The sequence below is a fragment of the Hevea brasiliensis genome, chromosome 15, assembly GCF_030052815.1.
Source record: "Hevea brasiliensis isolate MT/VB/25A 57/8 chromosome 15, ASM3005281v1, whole genome shotgun sequence".
Classification (NCBI taxonomy): domain Eukaryota; kingdom Viridiplantae; phylum Streptophyta; class Magnoliopsida; order Malpighiales; family Euphorbiaceae; genus Hevea; species Hevea brasiliensis.
The window spans coordinates 54,473,374-54,489,412 of record NC_079507.1 but is presented as its reverse complement, the minus strand read 5'-3'; the positions used below and the strand labels follow the sequence as shown (position 1 = coordinate 54,489,412).

Genomic DNA, 16,039 nt, shown 5'->3' with positions numbered 1-16,039 from the left:
ATTATTACAATTACTATTATCATTAAATATTTTCACTATTACCATTATTACCATAATTTTTATGGATACTTAATTAAAAATATCAGATATATTTTAATAATTTTATAAATTTCTCATTTAATGATTCTTAAATTTTTAATTATTTCATTTAATTATAAAAATTTAAGAATTATATATCTTAAAATTAATAAAATAATTTAAAATTATACTATAAAAGTAGTTGTATTATTACCATTAAATATTTTTACTATTACCATTATTACCATAATTTTATGGCTACCTAATTAAAAATATTAGACATATTTCAATAATTTTATAAATTTCTCATTTAATGATTCTTAAATTTTTAATTTTTTCATTTAATTATAAAAATTTAAGAATTATATATCTTAAAATTAATAAAATAATTTTAAATTATACTACAAAAGTAGTTGTATGGAATTAAATACTTTACCCTCTCCCTCCTTTTTGTATATTGAATAAATTTTAATTTACTTTAATATTATTTTATTTTTATTTTTATTATTTTTATATACATTTAATAAAAACATATTTTTAATTATATATTGAATGTTGTATATATAATGAATTATTAAAAAATAAAATGAAATAAAATTTTATTTTTATAGTTATGATAAACAAGAAATTTATATTAATATCCAATTTTCATTATTTTTTGATATTTTTTATAATATAATTAATAAATAATTAATATTATTACTTTGGTTAATATTAATCTAATTATATTATTTTATTATTTTTTAGAAATTTTTTTAAATTATATATATATATATATATATATATGTACGCTCCAAGTAATTTCATTAAATTCTTTTTATTTTTTTGTTAATTAATTATATAATTTCTTTAAATCATGATGAAGTTATTAATTCTCTAATTATGTATATATAAATTATAAATTATTTAATTATTACACTTTAATATTATAATAAGTAGTTATTATTATTATTATTATTATTATTATTAATTAATTAATTAATTAATTAATTAATTATTATAAATGTCTAGAAAACTCAATTTAATTAGAGATAGGAAAAATTAAGAGTTAATCAGATTAATTTATTAATTATACTCAATAAACACATATGCTAATTTTATATATGTTTCATTTTTATTTCCTGGTAAAGAAGTGGCCCAAATTTTGTAAACAAATTCAAGAGGAGATAAAATTTTAAATCTGTCACATTTATACAAAGTAGCAATTTTTAATTGAATTTATTGGTGACAATTTTTTCTATATTTCTTAAACAGCTGTAATATATAATTATTATATTATTTAATTTTCTAAATACAATTATTTTGATCTTCCAAATCCAAATAATGGAAAAGTATTGATTACTAAATATAATTGTCATTCATTATAAGTTTTGTAATTTTTAATTTAAAAACGTCAATGGCAGTTACTTTAAAGGAAAGTGAAATATTTTTAAATATATTTACTGCAATTAAATTTAGTACTTAATTACTGATGATCTAACAACTCAAGATATTTAATTTTAAAATTGAATGAATATATCATGACTATCAAATTATTACCTCAACTAAAAGTTTAATTTTATTTAGAATATCTACTCCAAATTAGAACTAAATATATTTGAATTTTTATGAGAAATTAATTATTGGATGTTCTTTTAAACATGTCTAATTATTAAAAGTAATACCTATCTATTAATTTTTAATTTTTTTAAAAGAGAAAAGTCAATATTAAATTTTTTTTCTATATTTTTTAAATATCTGTAATATATAATTACTAAATATAATTATCACACATTATCATGTTTCTAATTTTTTATTTAAAAATGTCAAGCGCAGTAAAATCAAAACTCATATTTACTTTGAAGAAAGATCAATATTTAAAAGTTTTCTCTCTCTTTTATACATTTAACGAATTTTAATTTACTTTAATATTATTTTTTTATTATTTTAAATTATTATTATTATTATTATTATTATTATTATTATTATATATGAAGAATAATTTTTTACTATTAAAAAAAACCTTATGGATATTAAGTTCATTGATTTGAGAATAACTGCTAACTTATTTGATCAAAATTTATTACTAATATTTTAGAGTTTTAATATTTTAAATAGTAATATTAAAATTATTTTAATTGAAAAATAATTTTTTTAATTAATAATGGTTTAATGACCTCTCTCTCTCTCTCTCTCTCTCTCTCTCTCTCTCTCTCTCTCTCTCTCTCTCTCTCTCTCTATATATATATATATATATATATATATATATATATATATATATATATAAATTATAATTGCAAAAAAAAATTGCACATTTTGATTATTAATAACATTAATATGTATATATTAAGTAGTAAAATTTATTAGTCTTATTATTATCACTATGAATATGTGATTTTTTTTAGTTTTTTTTTTTGAAGGATGTGACTTTTTAGTTTTTTAATATTTATTCAAATTAAATTAATATACATCTATATTTATGAAAGAGTTTATATACGAAGAGTTTTAATTCATATGAGGATGAGTTTATCTATCATTAAATTAAATTTTTATACATAAATTCATGTATTTAATATATACACTTTAATTAATTCTGTATATATTTCGATATAAATATTTAATCTAATGGTAATTAAACCCGTTCTCATATAAAGTTCAAATTTATATCAGATGCACTCTTTATGAAATATAGTTATAAAAAATGTAAATTTTTATCATTAATGATAATTAATATGTGTATATTAAATAAAATTCATTAATCTTATTAATATCACTAATTAATATGTGATTTTTTACTTTATTAATACTTAATATAAAAATTTAAATAAAATTAATATATATCTATATTTAATTTTAATATATCTTATTTCTATCTATTTAGCTATATTTTATCATTAATTATTAATTACTAGTGTGTATATATTAAATAAAATTTATTGATTTTACTAAATTTATATCACATTATTATCACTAATCGCGTTTGATGTGACTTTTTGATTTCCTAGTTCTTAATATATATTGTAAAACTATTTTATGAAATAATGTTATAATATAAAAAATGAGTTATGATATAATAATAAATAGGTCAATAACAAGTAAAATGAAAAATAATTAGTAAATATAATATGATATAAAAAAAACCACAATCTTCTCCCAATTTCAAGAACTAAAGAACCCTAATTTTGCAATTCATTCAATCAATGAAATTAAAGTGTATAATCTTACTCTACATACTTAATTCAACTTCTCTATCACTTTAATTTCATCAAACTCAAGCAATTTCTACCTCCCTATAGGCTGGCCGAAATTCCCTCTTGGCCTTATATGAGTAATTTGTTTGATTTTCACTTTAATTCTAAGTTACTTTAACTAGAAATACATGAATTTAACTAAAGATTTCAAGTTCAAGTTACTAACCTTTCTTTGGATTTCCAATTCACTAATTTCTTCACTTTCTTCCAAAATTTCTTGATCAATCTTCTTTTCTAGTTGCCAAAGTGAGGTTTATGTGGAGAATTTGGGGGCTTTTATGGTTAATTTGAGGGTTTAGAAAGCTTGAAATCAAGCTTTAATGGAGGAATAAAAACTAAAGAGAGAGTAGTGGGAGTGGACGGCAATGGAGTGAGGAAGACAACCAATTTTTCTTTTTAATTTTAGTATTTATCAAGCCATTTGACTTAGTAAAAAATTAAGGAAATGAAAATTTATTTTTGATATCATACATGATGTCACTAAGGTGATGTAATAATTCAGTTTCCATTTCTTTTTCCTTTTGCTTTTATTTTTTCATAGTTCTTTAATTTAATTTTATATTCTGAAATTTTTATTTCTTCGATTTTATTGGACAGTTAGGTCAGGAGTCACTTCTAGGAGTGAATTGACCAATTTGTCCCTCGCCAGTTTGATCCGGTTTGCAAATAATTCGGCGTTTCTTCCGAAGCCCTGACCTAATTATTTGACCTACTTATCAGCTCTTTTCTATGATTTTCTCTTTTTCACTAGGTTCGCAATACTCCTTAGGACAGCGGTATCATAATTTCCCGTTCAAAATTAGGGTTAAGACTGAGCTCGCAGTCACTTTCCGGTAAGGTCACCCATCGCTGTGACCATCGGCTCATTTAACTTTTTATGCTTTGTTTTTCTTGTTTATACTTAACTATCTGGTAATTACTATTTTTTTTCCTTCAAGGCTTTTCTAGATGTCTTAAACATAGTTATAATCCTCTTAATTGTCCGGACTGACACTGATCACCGGAACAGTGCAATATACCAGGCTATGCATATAGGGGTGTTATAATTCCCCCCCCCCCCCCTCCCCTAAAAGAAATTTCGTCCATGAAATTTTTCCCAATATCCATCCTAAAATAATCATACGTTTATTTTCTCATGTCTTTCATATATTTTCATGTAGCTTCATAATCTGAATAATGGTCCATAACACCTTAACTAAATGTATACATTTATTTCTCAGCTGCTTCACCTCATATGCTAAGATCTTTATGATTTTCTCCATCATACGATGAATTTAAATTCATTTCACTTTTTAGAGGTAAGCAATTCTATGTGCTAACAAATACACTCTTTCTAGGACTTTGTGTGGTCCTATGGAGTGAGAACTTAGTTTTCCTCCTTTCCATATAATCGTATAATCTTCTTTCATTTAAGTTTATGTAAGACTTTTAATAATCTAATGCAACGTTTAATTTTTTCGTATAATACTAATCTTCTCTTACTATCGTTCTGTCTAATATTTCGATTCATATTCCCTTATTGAATGACCATTGTAGTCATGTTAGAATTATTTACCTAATCATTGGTCCTCTGACCATTTTAGTCAACAATCTTACTAATATTCATAACATTTCTTTGTTACATCCGAACCAATTGTTTAAATTTTTACTTTCACAACTCTTTTATCTATCGATATTCAATAATTTATCGTATTATAGGAGATATCTTTCGCTAGCAAACTCTTCCAAAACTAATTCTAAAAAGACTAGTCACTAACATATCAAAATTGATTTTTGTACAAGGGACAGCAAGAAGGCAAGCAATGCTGGCATTAACATAAAAGTGTGTAGACCCCGAGTCAAACAATATATATATATATATATATATCTTAGTTAAAAATCAAGAAAGTACCAGCTAATGTCAGAAGTCTCATCCTCTTCCCTCTGCCGCATAGTATATACTCTAGCTGGAGCATTACCTTGTTTTGGCTAATTCACAGTACTCTGACTTCCAGGTATACTACCCCTACCTCTGCCTCTAAATCTACTAACTGATGGTAAACTCTTAGGGGTAAAAACTTGGGTTGATCCCTCTGGTGTAGTAAATGATCCAGAACGGCATGGACTTATACAATCCTTAGCAAAATGACCAGTCCCTCCACAATTAAAACATGATCCTATGGCTTTATAACATACCCCACCATGTGGTTTACTACAAGTTTCACAAAGTTGATCCAATAGCGCATTTCTGGGTGTCTGCTGAGTTTGCTGACCGGATCGGGGTGGTTTCTGTCTAGAAGATCTACCTCTAACCGATTCGCGTGAGCTAGATCCACCAAAATATTTTTTCTTTCCTGACCCACTATCAGGAACTTGATTAGTAGTCTTTCCAGTTTTCTCTCTCTTCTGCACCCTTTTTAATTGTTCCTTCATTCTCAATTTTTTCTAGTTCCAAGGCTTACGATATTAGCTCTGAGAAATTCTAGTGTCAGAACTCCACAACTTGCATTCTCAAACTAGGTCTTAACCCGGCCTCAAAACATTTACATCTATCTCTAGGAGTGGCAAGCAGGCTTCCTGCATAATGACTCAATCAAGAAAAGTCTCTTTCATACTCTGCTACTGTTTTATCCTCTTGCTTCAAACTAAAAAACTCTTGTAGTTTCATGTCCACATATGTGTCAGGAATGCATTTCTGCCTGAACTCTCTCAGGAAGTCTGCCCAAGTGAGGACTGGTGGCTCAACCAGGCTATGGGGGATGGTCTTCCATCATTCATATGCATCCCCTTGCAAAAGTGAAACTGAATATTCAAATTTTAATTCTTCAGCACATTGCAATTTTCTGAAAACTCGTTTCATTCTCTCTCTGTTTTCAGTGGGTCCACCGTTCCTTTAAACTCAGTAGCCCCATACTTTATTAGTTTGTCATCTTGTCATTGGAGAGTTTGTGATTGTCTTTGAGGGCTTGTGTGCAGGCTGGAGTTGGCAGGTTTTCAGCCATTTATTGAAACAGCACAGCCATCTGCTGTGTAAACTGAGCAGGAAACTGCGGTGCTTGAGGAGGAGCTGTATTGGCTGACCCACTCACATTCTGGAGTGCTGGGGCTTCCCCTTGTGCCTCAGCCTCAATAGATTATTCTACGGAATGATCTCCTTCTTCCATTCTGATTCTAGAAATTTTCTACTTCCTGATAATAATTACAAGGAGGTTAACTTTCGTTAGTTCACATTCATGATGTAAATATGTCAAATGTATCAATTTAGGACACTTGAGCAGTTGTACTTATCAAATAAAATATTCATATGCATAGTCAAAATTTATTTCAAAACCATGCTCTGATACCACTAGACATGTCACACCTTACCCCTCTGTAAGGCATAATATGATCTCGTAGTATACATAATGAATTATCGAACTTCGCCTACCGATAACCCATTAAATACACTACAAGGAATTTTAAAACAAATTTTACTTCTTTTAATGGTGGCGAGCACTTTTGGTAGGAATTAAAAACTTTTCTTTGAAGTTTAGGTGTAGGTAAAAATTTTAATCATTTGGATTTTTCCACAAATCTTGTAAAAATTTCAACAGAGTACCGACTGTAATTAAGAAAAACTAAAAATTTTGACTTGCCAAAAAACACTTTCAAATAATGCACCTCACCAATTTCAACCACCAAATAACTCAAACCAACACAACTCAACTCAACTCAATCTCCACAATTCAAAACAAGATTGTCATCTCAAATATTTCAAATTAATTATACACATTGCATTCAAAATAAATAATTTGCATTCACAATTTAATTTACAAACATAAAAATCTAAAAGTTAATATTATTACAATTTACTATACAACCGCTCAATTTTATATTAATATATATAACACTAAATATATTACATCAAAATAAACTACAAAGGTATCAACAAATACCCATACAAAAATCTCTAAACTGTGCTCCTCTTTTATTATAGCAGCTCACTCTGCTACTATGCCATTTTCCCTATCTGCGACAATAAAATTAAGCTATCGCTGAATAAATTTTACTCAATGGTGCACAATAAAATTTAAAAAGTTGAACATAAACCATTCATTGCCAAATCATAATTTAAATATTACACAAGCACATTTTACAATTTGCAAATCATATTTATAACAAATCACAATTTAAATATTTCACAATTTTCAAAGCTCAATAAAACACAAATTTGATCAAACAATTTAATAAATATAGTGTTGCCAATCAATAACACAACTTAGGCTATGACACAAAATTTCTAAACTTTGCCTTGTTGTACACCACGACAATACAAACTCACCCCACTAATCGAAATCAATGAGGGAGGTGGCTAGCTAGCTAATAAGTACTCATCCAAACTCACCTCAGACTAGCAAGCCAAAGAGGGAGGAATATAATCAAATATCAAATTCAACCCCACAAGTGGAGGAGGAACATAGTAAGGGACTGTCATGCCAAGTGTGAATAAAAAATAATTTTAAATCACAACATTTAAATATTTCATACAAACCACAAATTATATTTTATCTCAAATTTTCCATTTACAAAGTAGGTAACACAATAACTTCCAAATAATATTTCCAAAGCCAAAACAATTAAAAACTATTCATTTTACATACTAAATCAAATTTCAATAAGAAATATTTAAATAAATTTATTGCGCACAAACCTCGTAATTAGTTTTTCCTTATTTCACTCATTTCGATTCCTTTTCTCGGAAGGCCCTTTCTCCACTGAAGCACATAATTAAGATGTTTCAATATTTATTCAAATTATGTTTAACCATAATTTTAACAATTGAAATTTGCATTTAAACTTTACTTATATACTCCCATAAATTGAATTCTTTGTGTTCTTAATTATGGTGGTTACTATTCATTTGACCATTGGGTCAAAATGTTGACTTTCTTATGCTTAATAGGTATGTGGATTCCAATTACACTCACATACCACATTTTGGGTGCCTAATTTGTTGGTTTAGGTTGCCTTTTCAATTTCTAGGTCTCCTAAGAGAATTTTTAATTTTTCAGTTTTGATCCCCTGTTTTTCACTATTCTATTGGTCTGGTTACTGTGGGAATTTGGTGTCCTTCATCAAAGTTGTTTCTTATTGTCTTATCTTTAATTCTTTTTTCAAATCACTCCATTTGGAGTTTTGTAGCCCAATATATGGCCATTTGAATAGGGCTGGTTGGATTGGTGTTATCCAGAATTTCTGGGCACTTTATTGGTTCTGGTAGTTTTGGACAACTAACTTTGGGTGGCAAAATGACTTGGTTATGGGCAGAATTTGGGTTGGTATTCTTCATGAAAGTTGTAGTGCTATGTCATAGCTTTCCAATGCCACAAAACTCAGGTCATTTGGACCTGTCTAACCCAAGTTATGGCCAAATGAACAAACACTGTTCATTTGGACATTTTAGTACAGTGGCAGTGCACAATACCCGGGTTTGACCTAATTGTTCACTATCTAAATGTCATTTTCTGGGCATGGTTTCCAAATGAAAAATGTGTCATTATGTGTCTATTTTCATTCCCAATTAGACTCACACCAATTGGGTTGGTTAAAATTTTAGTTTTGGTCCCTAAAAAGGACCTAGGTCAATCTGCCATTTTAAGACCCCTTACCAATCTGAATTGCATTTTGTTTCTACCAATTCAAACACATCACAAATGGTCCTAATTGACCATTTCTAACCTCAATTAGGGTCAATTGTATCAATTGACCATTTCCTCCAATTTTTCTCTCAATTTCAAGAACTCAAGAACCCTAATTTTGTAATTCATTCAATCAATGAAATTAAAGTGTTTAATCTTACTCTACATACTTAATTCAACTTCTCTATCACTTTAATTTCATCAAACTCAAGCAATTTCTACCTCCCTATAGTCTGGCCGAAATTCCTTCTTGGCTTTATATGAGTAATTTGTTTGATTTTGACTTTAATTCTAAGTTACTTTAACTAGAAATACATGAATTTAACTAAAGATTTCAAGTTCAAGTTACTAACCTTTCTTTGGATTTCCAATTCACTAATTTCTTCACTTTCTTCCAAAATTTCTTGATCAATCTTCTTTTCTAGTTGCCAAAGTGAGGTTTATGTGGAGAATTTGAGGGCTTTATGGTTAATTTGAGGGTTTAGAAAGCTTGAAATCAAGCTTTAATGGAGGAATAAAAACTAAAGAGAGAGAAGTGGGAGTGGACGGCAATGGAGTGAGGAAGACAACCAATTTTTCTTTTTAATTTTAGTATTTATCAAGCCATTTGACTTAGTAAAAAAATTAAGGAAATGAAAATTTATTTTTGACATCATACATGAAGTCACTAAGGTGATGTAATAATTCAGTTTCCATTTCTTTTTCCTTTTTCTTTTATTTTTCTATAGTTCTTTAATTTAATTTTATATTTTGAAATTTTCATTTCTTTGATTTTATTGGACAGTTAGGTTAGGAGTCACCTCTAGGGGTGAATTAACCAATTTGTCCCTTGCCAGTTTGATCCAGTTTGCAAATAATTCGGCGTTTCTTCCGGAGCTCTGACCTAATTATTTGACCTAATTATTTGACCTACTTATCAGCTCTTTTTTGTAATTTTCTCTTTTCCACTAGATTCGCAATAGTCCTTAGGACAGCGGTGTCACAATTTGCCGTTTAAAATTAGGGTTAGGACTGACCTCGCAGTCACTTCCCGGTAAGGTTACCCATCGCTATGACCATCGGCTCATTTAATTTTTTATGCTTTGTTTTTCTTGTTTATACTTAACTATCTGGTAATTACTATTTATTTTCCTTCAAGGCTTTTCTAGATGTCTTAAACATAGTTCTAATCCTCTTAATTATCCGGACCGACACGGGTCACTGGAACAGTGCAATATACTAGGCTATGCATATAGGGGTGTTACAAAATGAATATCAATTTCCAGATGCTTCATTTTAGAATGTAGTACAGGATTTTGACATGTGTACATAGTGGAGATATTGTCACAGTAGATTGTAGGAGGTGGATCTGAGTAGCCAAGCTCTTGAAGAAGTGACTTAACCCATTGTACTTTAGCAGTAGTTGTAGCTACAACTCTATATTTTGCTTCGGTGGATGATCGAGCGATGGTACGTTATTTTTTGGAACTCCAACTGGTTGGAACTTGACCAAAGAATAAGATAAATCTAGAAGTTAAAGTTCTATCTGATGGATCACCTGCCCAATCTGCATCCGAGAAGGCATGAAATACAAGATGAGATTAAGGTGTAATATGAATGCCAAAATCAATAGTGGACTTGAGATATCTGAGTAAATGTTTTAAGGCTAGCCAATGAGATTGATTCGGGCAATGCATAAACTGTGAAAGTTTGTTCACAGTGAAAGCTATATCAAGCCGTGTAAGGCTTAAATACTGGAGACCGCCAACCAATCGATGATAAGAAGTAGAATCAACAACTTGTTCTTGAGGATTTGATTTGACTAGATGAGAGGTCATGGCAATAGAAGTGGATACTTCTTTAGCACTATCCATTTGAGCATGTTGAATAAGCTTTCGCACATAATGATGTTGAGAAAGAAAGATACCCTTGTATGTTTTTTGAACATCAACACCGAGAAAAAGAGACAGCTAATTGGGATCCTTTGAGGAAAATTTTTTCTCCAAATGCGTGAATAAAGCGAGAGATGAAGGATGGGTTATTACCTGTCACAATTAGATCATCGACATATACCAAGAAATAGCAGCAAATAGAGTTCTGATGAAAGATAAATAGAAAATGATCACTTTTAGATGGCTGAAAACCAAATTGTAACGTGAAGGAACGCAAAGCTTGATACCAAGCTCTAGGTGCTTCTTTGAAACCATAAAGCGCCTTGATTAATTTGCACACATGATGAGGTTTTTCTGGATCAGTAAATCCTAGTGATTGTTGCATAAATACATCTTCTTGCAAAGGACCATGTAAGAATGCGTTGTTCACATCTAATTGCAGCAAAAGCCAAGAGTTCATCACAGCAAAAGTAAGAATAACATGAATAGTGATTGGTTTTACCACTGGGCTGAAAGTGTCTCCGAAGTCAATTCCTGGATGTTGATTATAGCCTTTTGCTATTAGATGTGCCTTATACAATTGAATAGAGCCATCAGCATTTCGTTTGATCCTGAAAATCCACTTACAACTAACTAAATTCTGGTGAGAGTCAGGAGGAACAAGAATCCAAGTTCAATTTACAATTAAGGCATTAAACTCAAATGACATGGTAGATTGCCACTCAGGATGGGATAGAGCTTGTTTTATTGATATTAGTTCTGGTACTTTGGGTAATAGGTGTTTGGTATCTTGATGAATGATCTTGGGTTTATGAATGTTATTCTTAGAATGTGTGACCATGGGATGTGTGCAAGAAGGAACAGAAGATGAAGAAGGAGGGTTAAGGAGAGGAGTAGTGGTTGGTTTGGGTATGAAATGTTCAGTGGAAGTGAAGGAGCGGAAGCATGAAAAACATAAGTTTAGATCATTGAATTCAAAATTTTTCTTCTAGGGTCTCATACATCATGCAAGATTCATTATTTATCTATTTGATTTCAATGATAAACAGCATATTAAAACACTTTTAATATATTTTTTGATCTACATTTGCCATTTAAGATTTTAGAATTAACAGATTAATTCATTAGAACCCTAGATTAAATCAAGAATAAGTGCACTAACCTTTTGATGCACTGTAGTTGTGTTTGGTACCTTTGGGATGCATCTAGGACACCAGATGTTGTCCCTCTAGCTTGTCCACACCAAGATCACCAATGGCAGCCCCTTGAACAGCTTCTCAAGCATTTCCAGTCATTTAGAAATTAAGATTTTGCCTTTAGAGATGTTATAGCTGTATACAAGACACTAGAAACGATTTCTAGCAATTTTAATTCAAGAGAATTTGGGCAATTCTCTTTGAATTGATGAAAGATGAAGAAGAAGAGAGGAAGAGGTCTCCAAGGGTGGGGGCACATATGAAAGAAATAGTAGCTTGTATTTTGTTCTTTCATCCTTTCCCTTGTATATCTAGGTCATCACTTAAAATCCTTGCCGCATGTCATCTTATGATTGGCTCTTAGTTTAATTGACCCAATCACATTGTGCCAAGTGTCAAACTTAGATTTAATCTTGACTTTGATCATCTTACATGATTAAAAGACAAATGGCAAGCTTATGTGTAGTGCCATGTGTCACCATCTCATGGTGCCACATGTCACCCTGTGAAATGACCAAAATACCCTTGTGTCTTAATTTTAAGTTCTCAACCCAAAATAATTATTTCTCTTCTTCTAATCAATTTATATCAAATATAAATTAATTAATTAATCTCTATTAATTAATTTCTCATAATTAAATTCATATTTAAACACTTTAAATATAAATTTAACTTATACTATATATCCAATAACTTAGATTTGGTTTCAAGCCACGCTAGGGACTTTGCAATCTAATTGCAAATCAAACCTATTTAATTAATCAATTAAACTCTTTAACTAATTAATTATATCACATTTAACTTGGTGATTACTTGTATATGTGTGTGACTCACTAGGTTCATCACTAATTGGCAATGAGATATGACATCAACTCTTAATATTATCATAATTCTTTCTTACTATAAATGATTTCTCTAAATCATTTTAGGCACCTCATAGACTATGTTTAACACCTAGCATAGCATGCCATAGCCACCCAACTAGTAATAAGGTTTACCTTAAATGAACCTATAATCATATATTACCATGCACTAGAATCTCTCTGTTACAAAATCTCAATTCGAGCTGGAGTCATGGTTTATGTCAAACCCCATTTGCTATGAATATTATGTTCTCTTTTAATTCTAGTTCTTGATTAAAAAGATTTTCTCATCAGAAACTCTTTTCTGATTAAATCTATCTGTCCTGGCCAGGAACTTGAAACATCAAGAACAATTAAATGAACATAGGATTTTATCCCTATTTACTTAGGGTAACAGATTCCATCTTGATCAACACCTACCTCCATATATAACTAGTAGGAGCCAACACATGCCCATATACCCATACACAGTACAAGTATGAAAACAGTATCAAACTCAAACCACCTATATATAAGATAACTGTGCTATCTCAAGTCTAAAGATTATATGCACTGATATGATTTATGACAAGTCATTGACAAGAGTAAACTCCATGTGCTTGTCATAAATGTCACTGATTCGGCCTACTTATCATGCATAAGTGCCTATCATGTTTGTTATATGGCATGAGACTCACCATTCCATCTTATTTACATCTCATATAAATAGCTTGGGAACAAACATGATTACAATCTTTCTGGATAAGTCATGTCCTTATTGTGAAGTATCCTCGATTGTGAACCAATTTATGATACTTTGAGCTAGAAATATTGTCATTCATATTCTTAACAACTTAAGAATAAAATTTCTAACAAAATATCAATAGACCTTTTCTATTACACATAAATATATTATGTAAACGAAAAAGTATAAATGCCTTTTATTAATAAAACAAGTATAAGATACATACTAAATGATATGCTCTAGGGCATACTACTAATAGGAAGTAGTGGTGATTGGTTAAGAGGAGGGAGATAAAGTAAACTGAAACAGAATGAGAGTATGACGAGGATCAGAAGATGGAAGATCATACCAACTTGAAATAAATTGAGACGCTGGAGGTGTTTGGGTTTGATAAGGAAAAGTATTTTCAAGAAAAATGACATAACGTGACACTATATAGTTATGGGATTTGAAGTCATAACAAATATAGGCACTTTGTTATGATCTTCCATCTAAGGTACAGATTTAACATCAAATTTTGATTTCATGTAAGGACGTAGACAAGGGTAGCAGAGGCATCCAAATACCCATAGGGACTGATAATTAGGGGGTCGATTAAAAAGCTTTTGATAAGGGAAAGTAAAATAGAGAATTGGTGTGGGAAGACGATTAATAAGGTAAGCTGTTGTTTGAAAGGCAAAAGACTAAAAAGAAGGGGGAAGAGAGGCAGTTTGCAGCAACGTTAGACTTACTTCAACTAGGTGTCGATGACGACATTCGGCAGCCCCATTATGCTGCGGTGTGTGAGGAGGTGTTTAAAGGTAATTTATTACCACAAGACTAAAAGTATTTTTTGAGAGCAATATATTCTCCACCCGCATCTGTGTAAATGGATTTAATTTTGACATTAAAGGTGTTTTCAACAAGTGTTTGAAATGTAGGAAAAAGATTATAGACATCAGATTTTGCTTTTAATGGAAATAACTAGATATATTTTGTATAATGATCCACAAATATAATGTAATAGCAAAAACCATCTTGAGATTGCACAGGAGTAGGGGCCAATAAATTTGAATATACAAGTTCATGAGGACGACTGCTTGTTAAGGACGAAATACCAAAGGATAACCTATGACTCTTATTACATTTGCAAGGATTACAAATAGCCTTTGGTACTAAAGGCACAGGAAGAGCAAACTTAGACAAGATAAAATTAAAAATTCTAGAATTGGGATGACCAAGACGTTGATGCTAGGAAGTTGATGAAAGACGAACATTGAGGCAAATAGGAGACTTTGAGACACTGTACGAATTGAGCTTGTATAAGGATTGATCAAGTTTGCCTTCGGATAGAATCTCCCCCATGAATTGATCCTTCATAAGAAAATAATCAGAGAAAAATTCAATGAACACCTGATTAGAATCACAAAACTGAGACACTAAAATGAGATTAGTTTTAGCAGAAGGTACACAAAGAACATTAGAAAGGTGGCACAATTTGGTGGGAAAGAAAATAGTACTAGAACCAACATGAGAGATTGATAAACCTAACCCATCCGTGAGATACAGCTCATCACTTCCATCATATGGTGAGTGGAGAGAGAGATTTCTCAGATCATTTGTGACGTGATGAGATGCTCCAGTGTCTAGCAACCATTGTTAATCAGAACCTGAATTTGTATTAGAATATTATGCTTGTGGATTCTGAGAGAATAAGTCTCGGAAGTAATCTCGGGCTCTAAAGCATTGTTTGACATTGTGGCCAAATTTGTTGCAAAACTGACATTGGACTTTTGCTTGGGTACCTAAGGCTCGAATGTGAGAAGAGGCATGGAAAAGTGTTGCCGTGATGAATAAGTCTGAGACTTAAAGCTAGAGGAAGTCTCATGAAAACTAGAATTATTAGTAAACTGAAAATTGTTGACAAACTTACCGAAATTACCTTGTTTTTGCTGGGAAGAATGCTTAATGTTATTGCCTTTGCGATTATAATTGGATGTGATTAGAGTGGAATCATAACTAGGATCGATTTGCTTAAGATACAGCTCATGAGCCAATAGTTTGTCTTGAAGTTCATCAAATGTGATTACTGTATCCTGAGCATGAATAGCTGCAACAATGTCACAAAATTCAGACCAACTCCTCTGAGAACATGCACCACAAGATCAACATCAGTAATAGGACTGGCACATAGAGAGAGTTCCTCCATAATCGACTTGACAGTTTGTAGATACTCAACAACAGGGCATGAATCTCGCTTTGTTCTGCATAATTTTTCCTGCAATGATAGAATTCTAGTGGCTTACTTGTTTGCAAAGGCTACTTGAAGTTTGGTCTGTCACACCTTACCCCTGCGTAAGGTATAACATGATCCCATAGTATACCCAATGAATTATCGAACTTCGCCTACCGGTAACCCATTAAATATACTACAATGGATTTTAAAACAATTTTCATTCCTTTTTCAAGTGATGGGTAATTTTGAACAGGTATTAAAAACC

At 30.6% G+C, this 16,039-nt stretch overlaps 1 pseudogene; it reads right to left on the bottom strand.

The window, feature by feature from the left end:
- Nucleotides 1-16,039, bottom strand: part of LOC131174060 (protein SIEVE ELEMENT OCCLUSION B-like) — a 33,734-nt pseudogene that overhangs the window by 13,572 nt on the left and 4,123 nt on the right.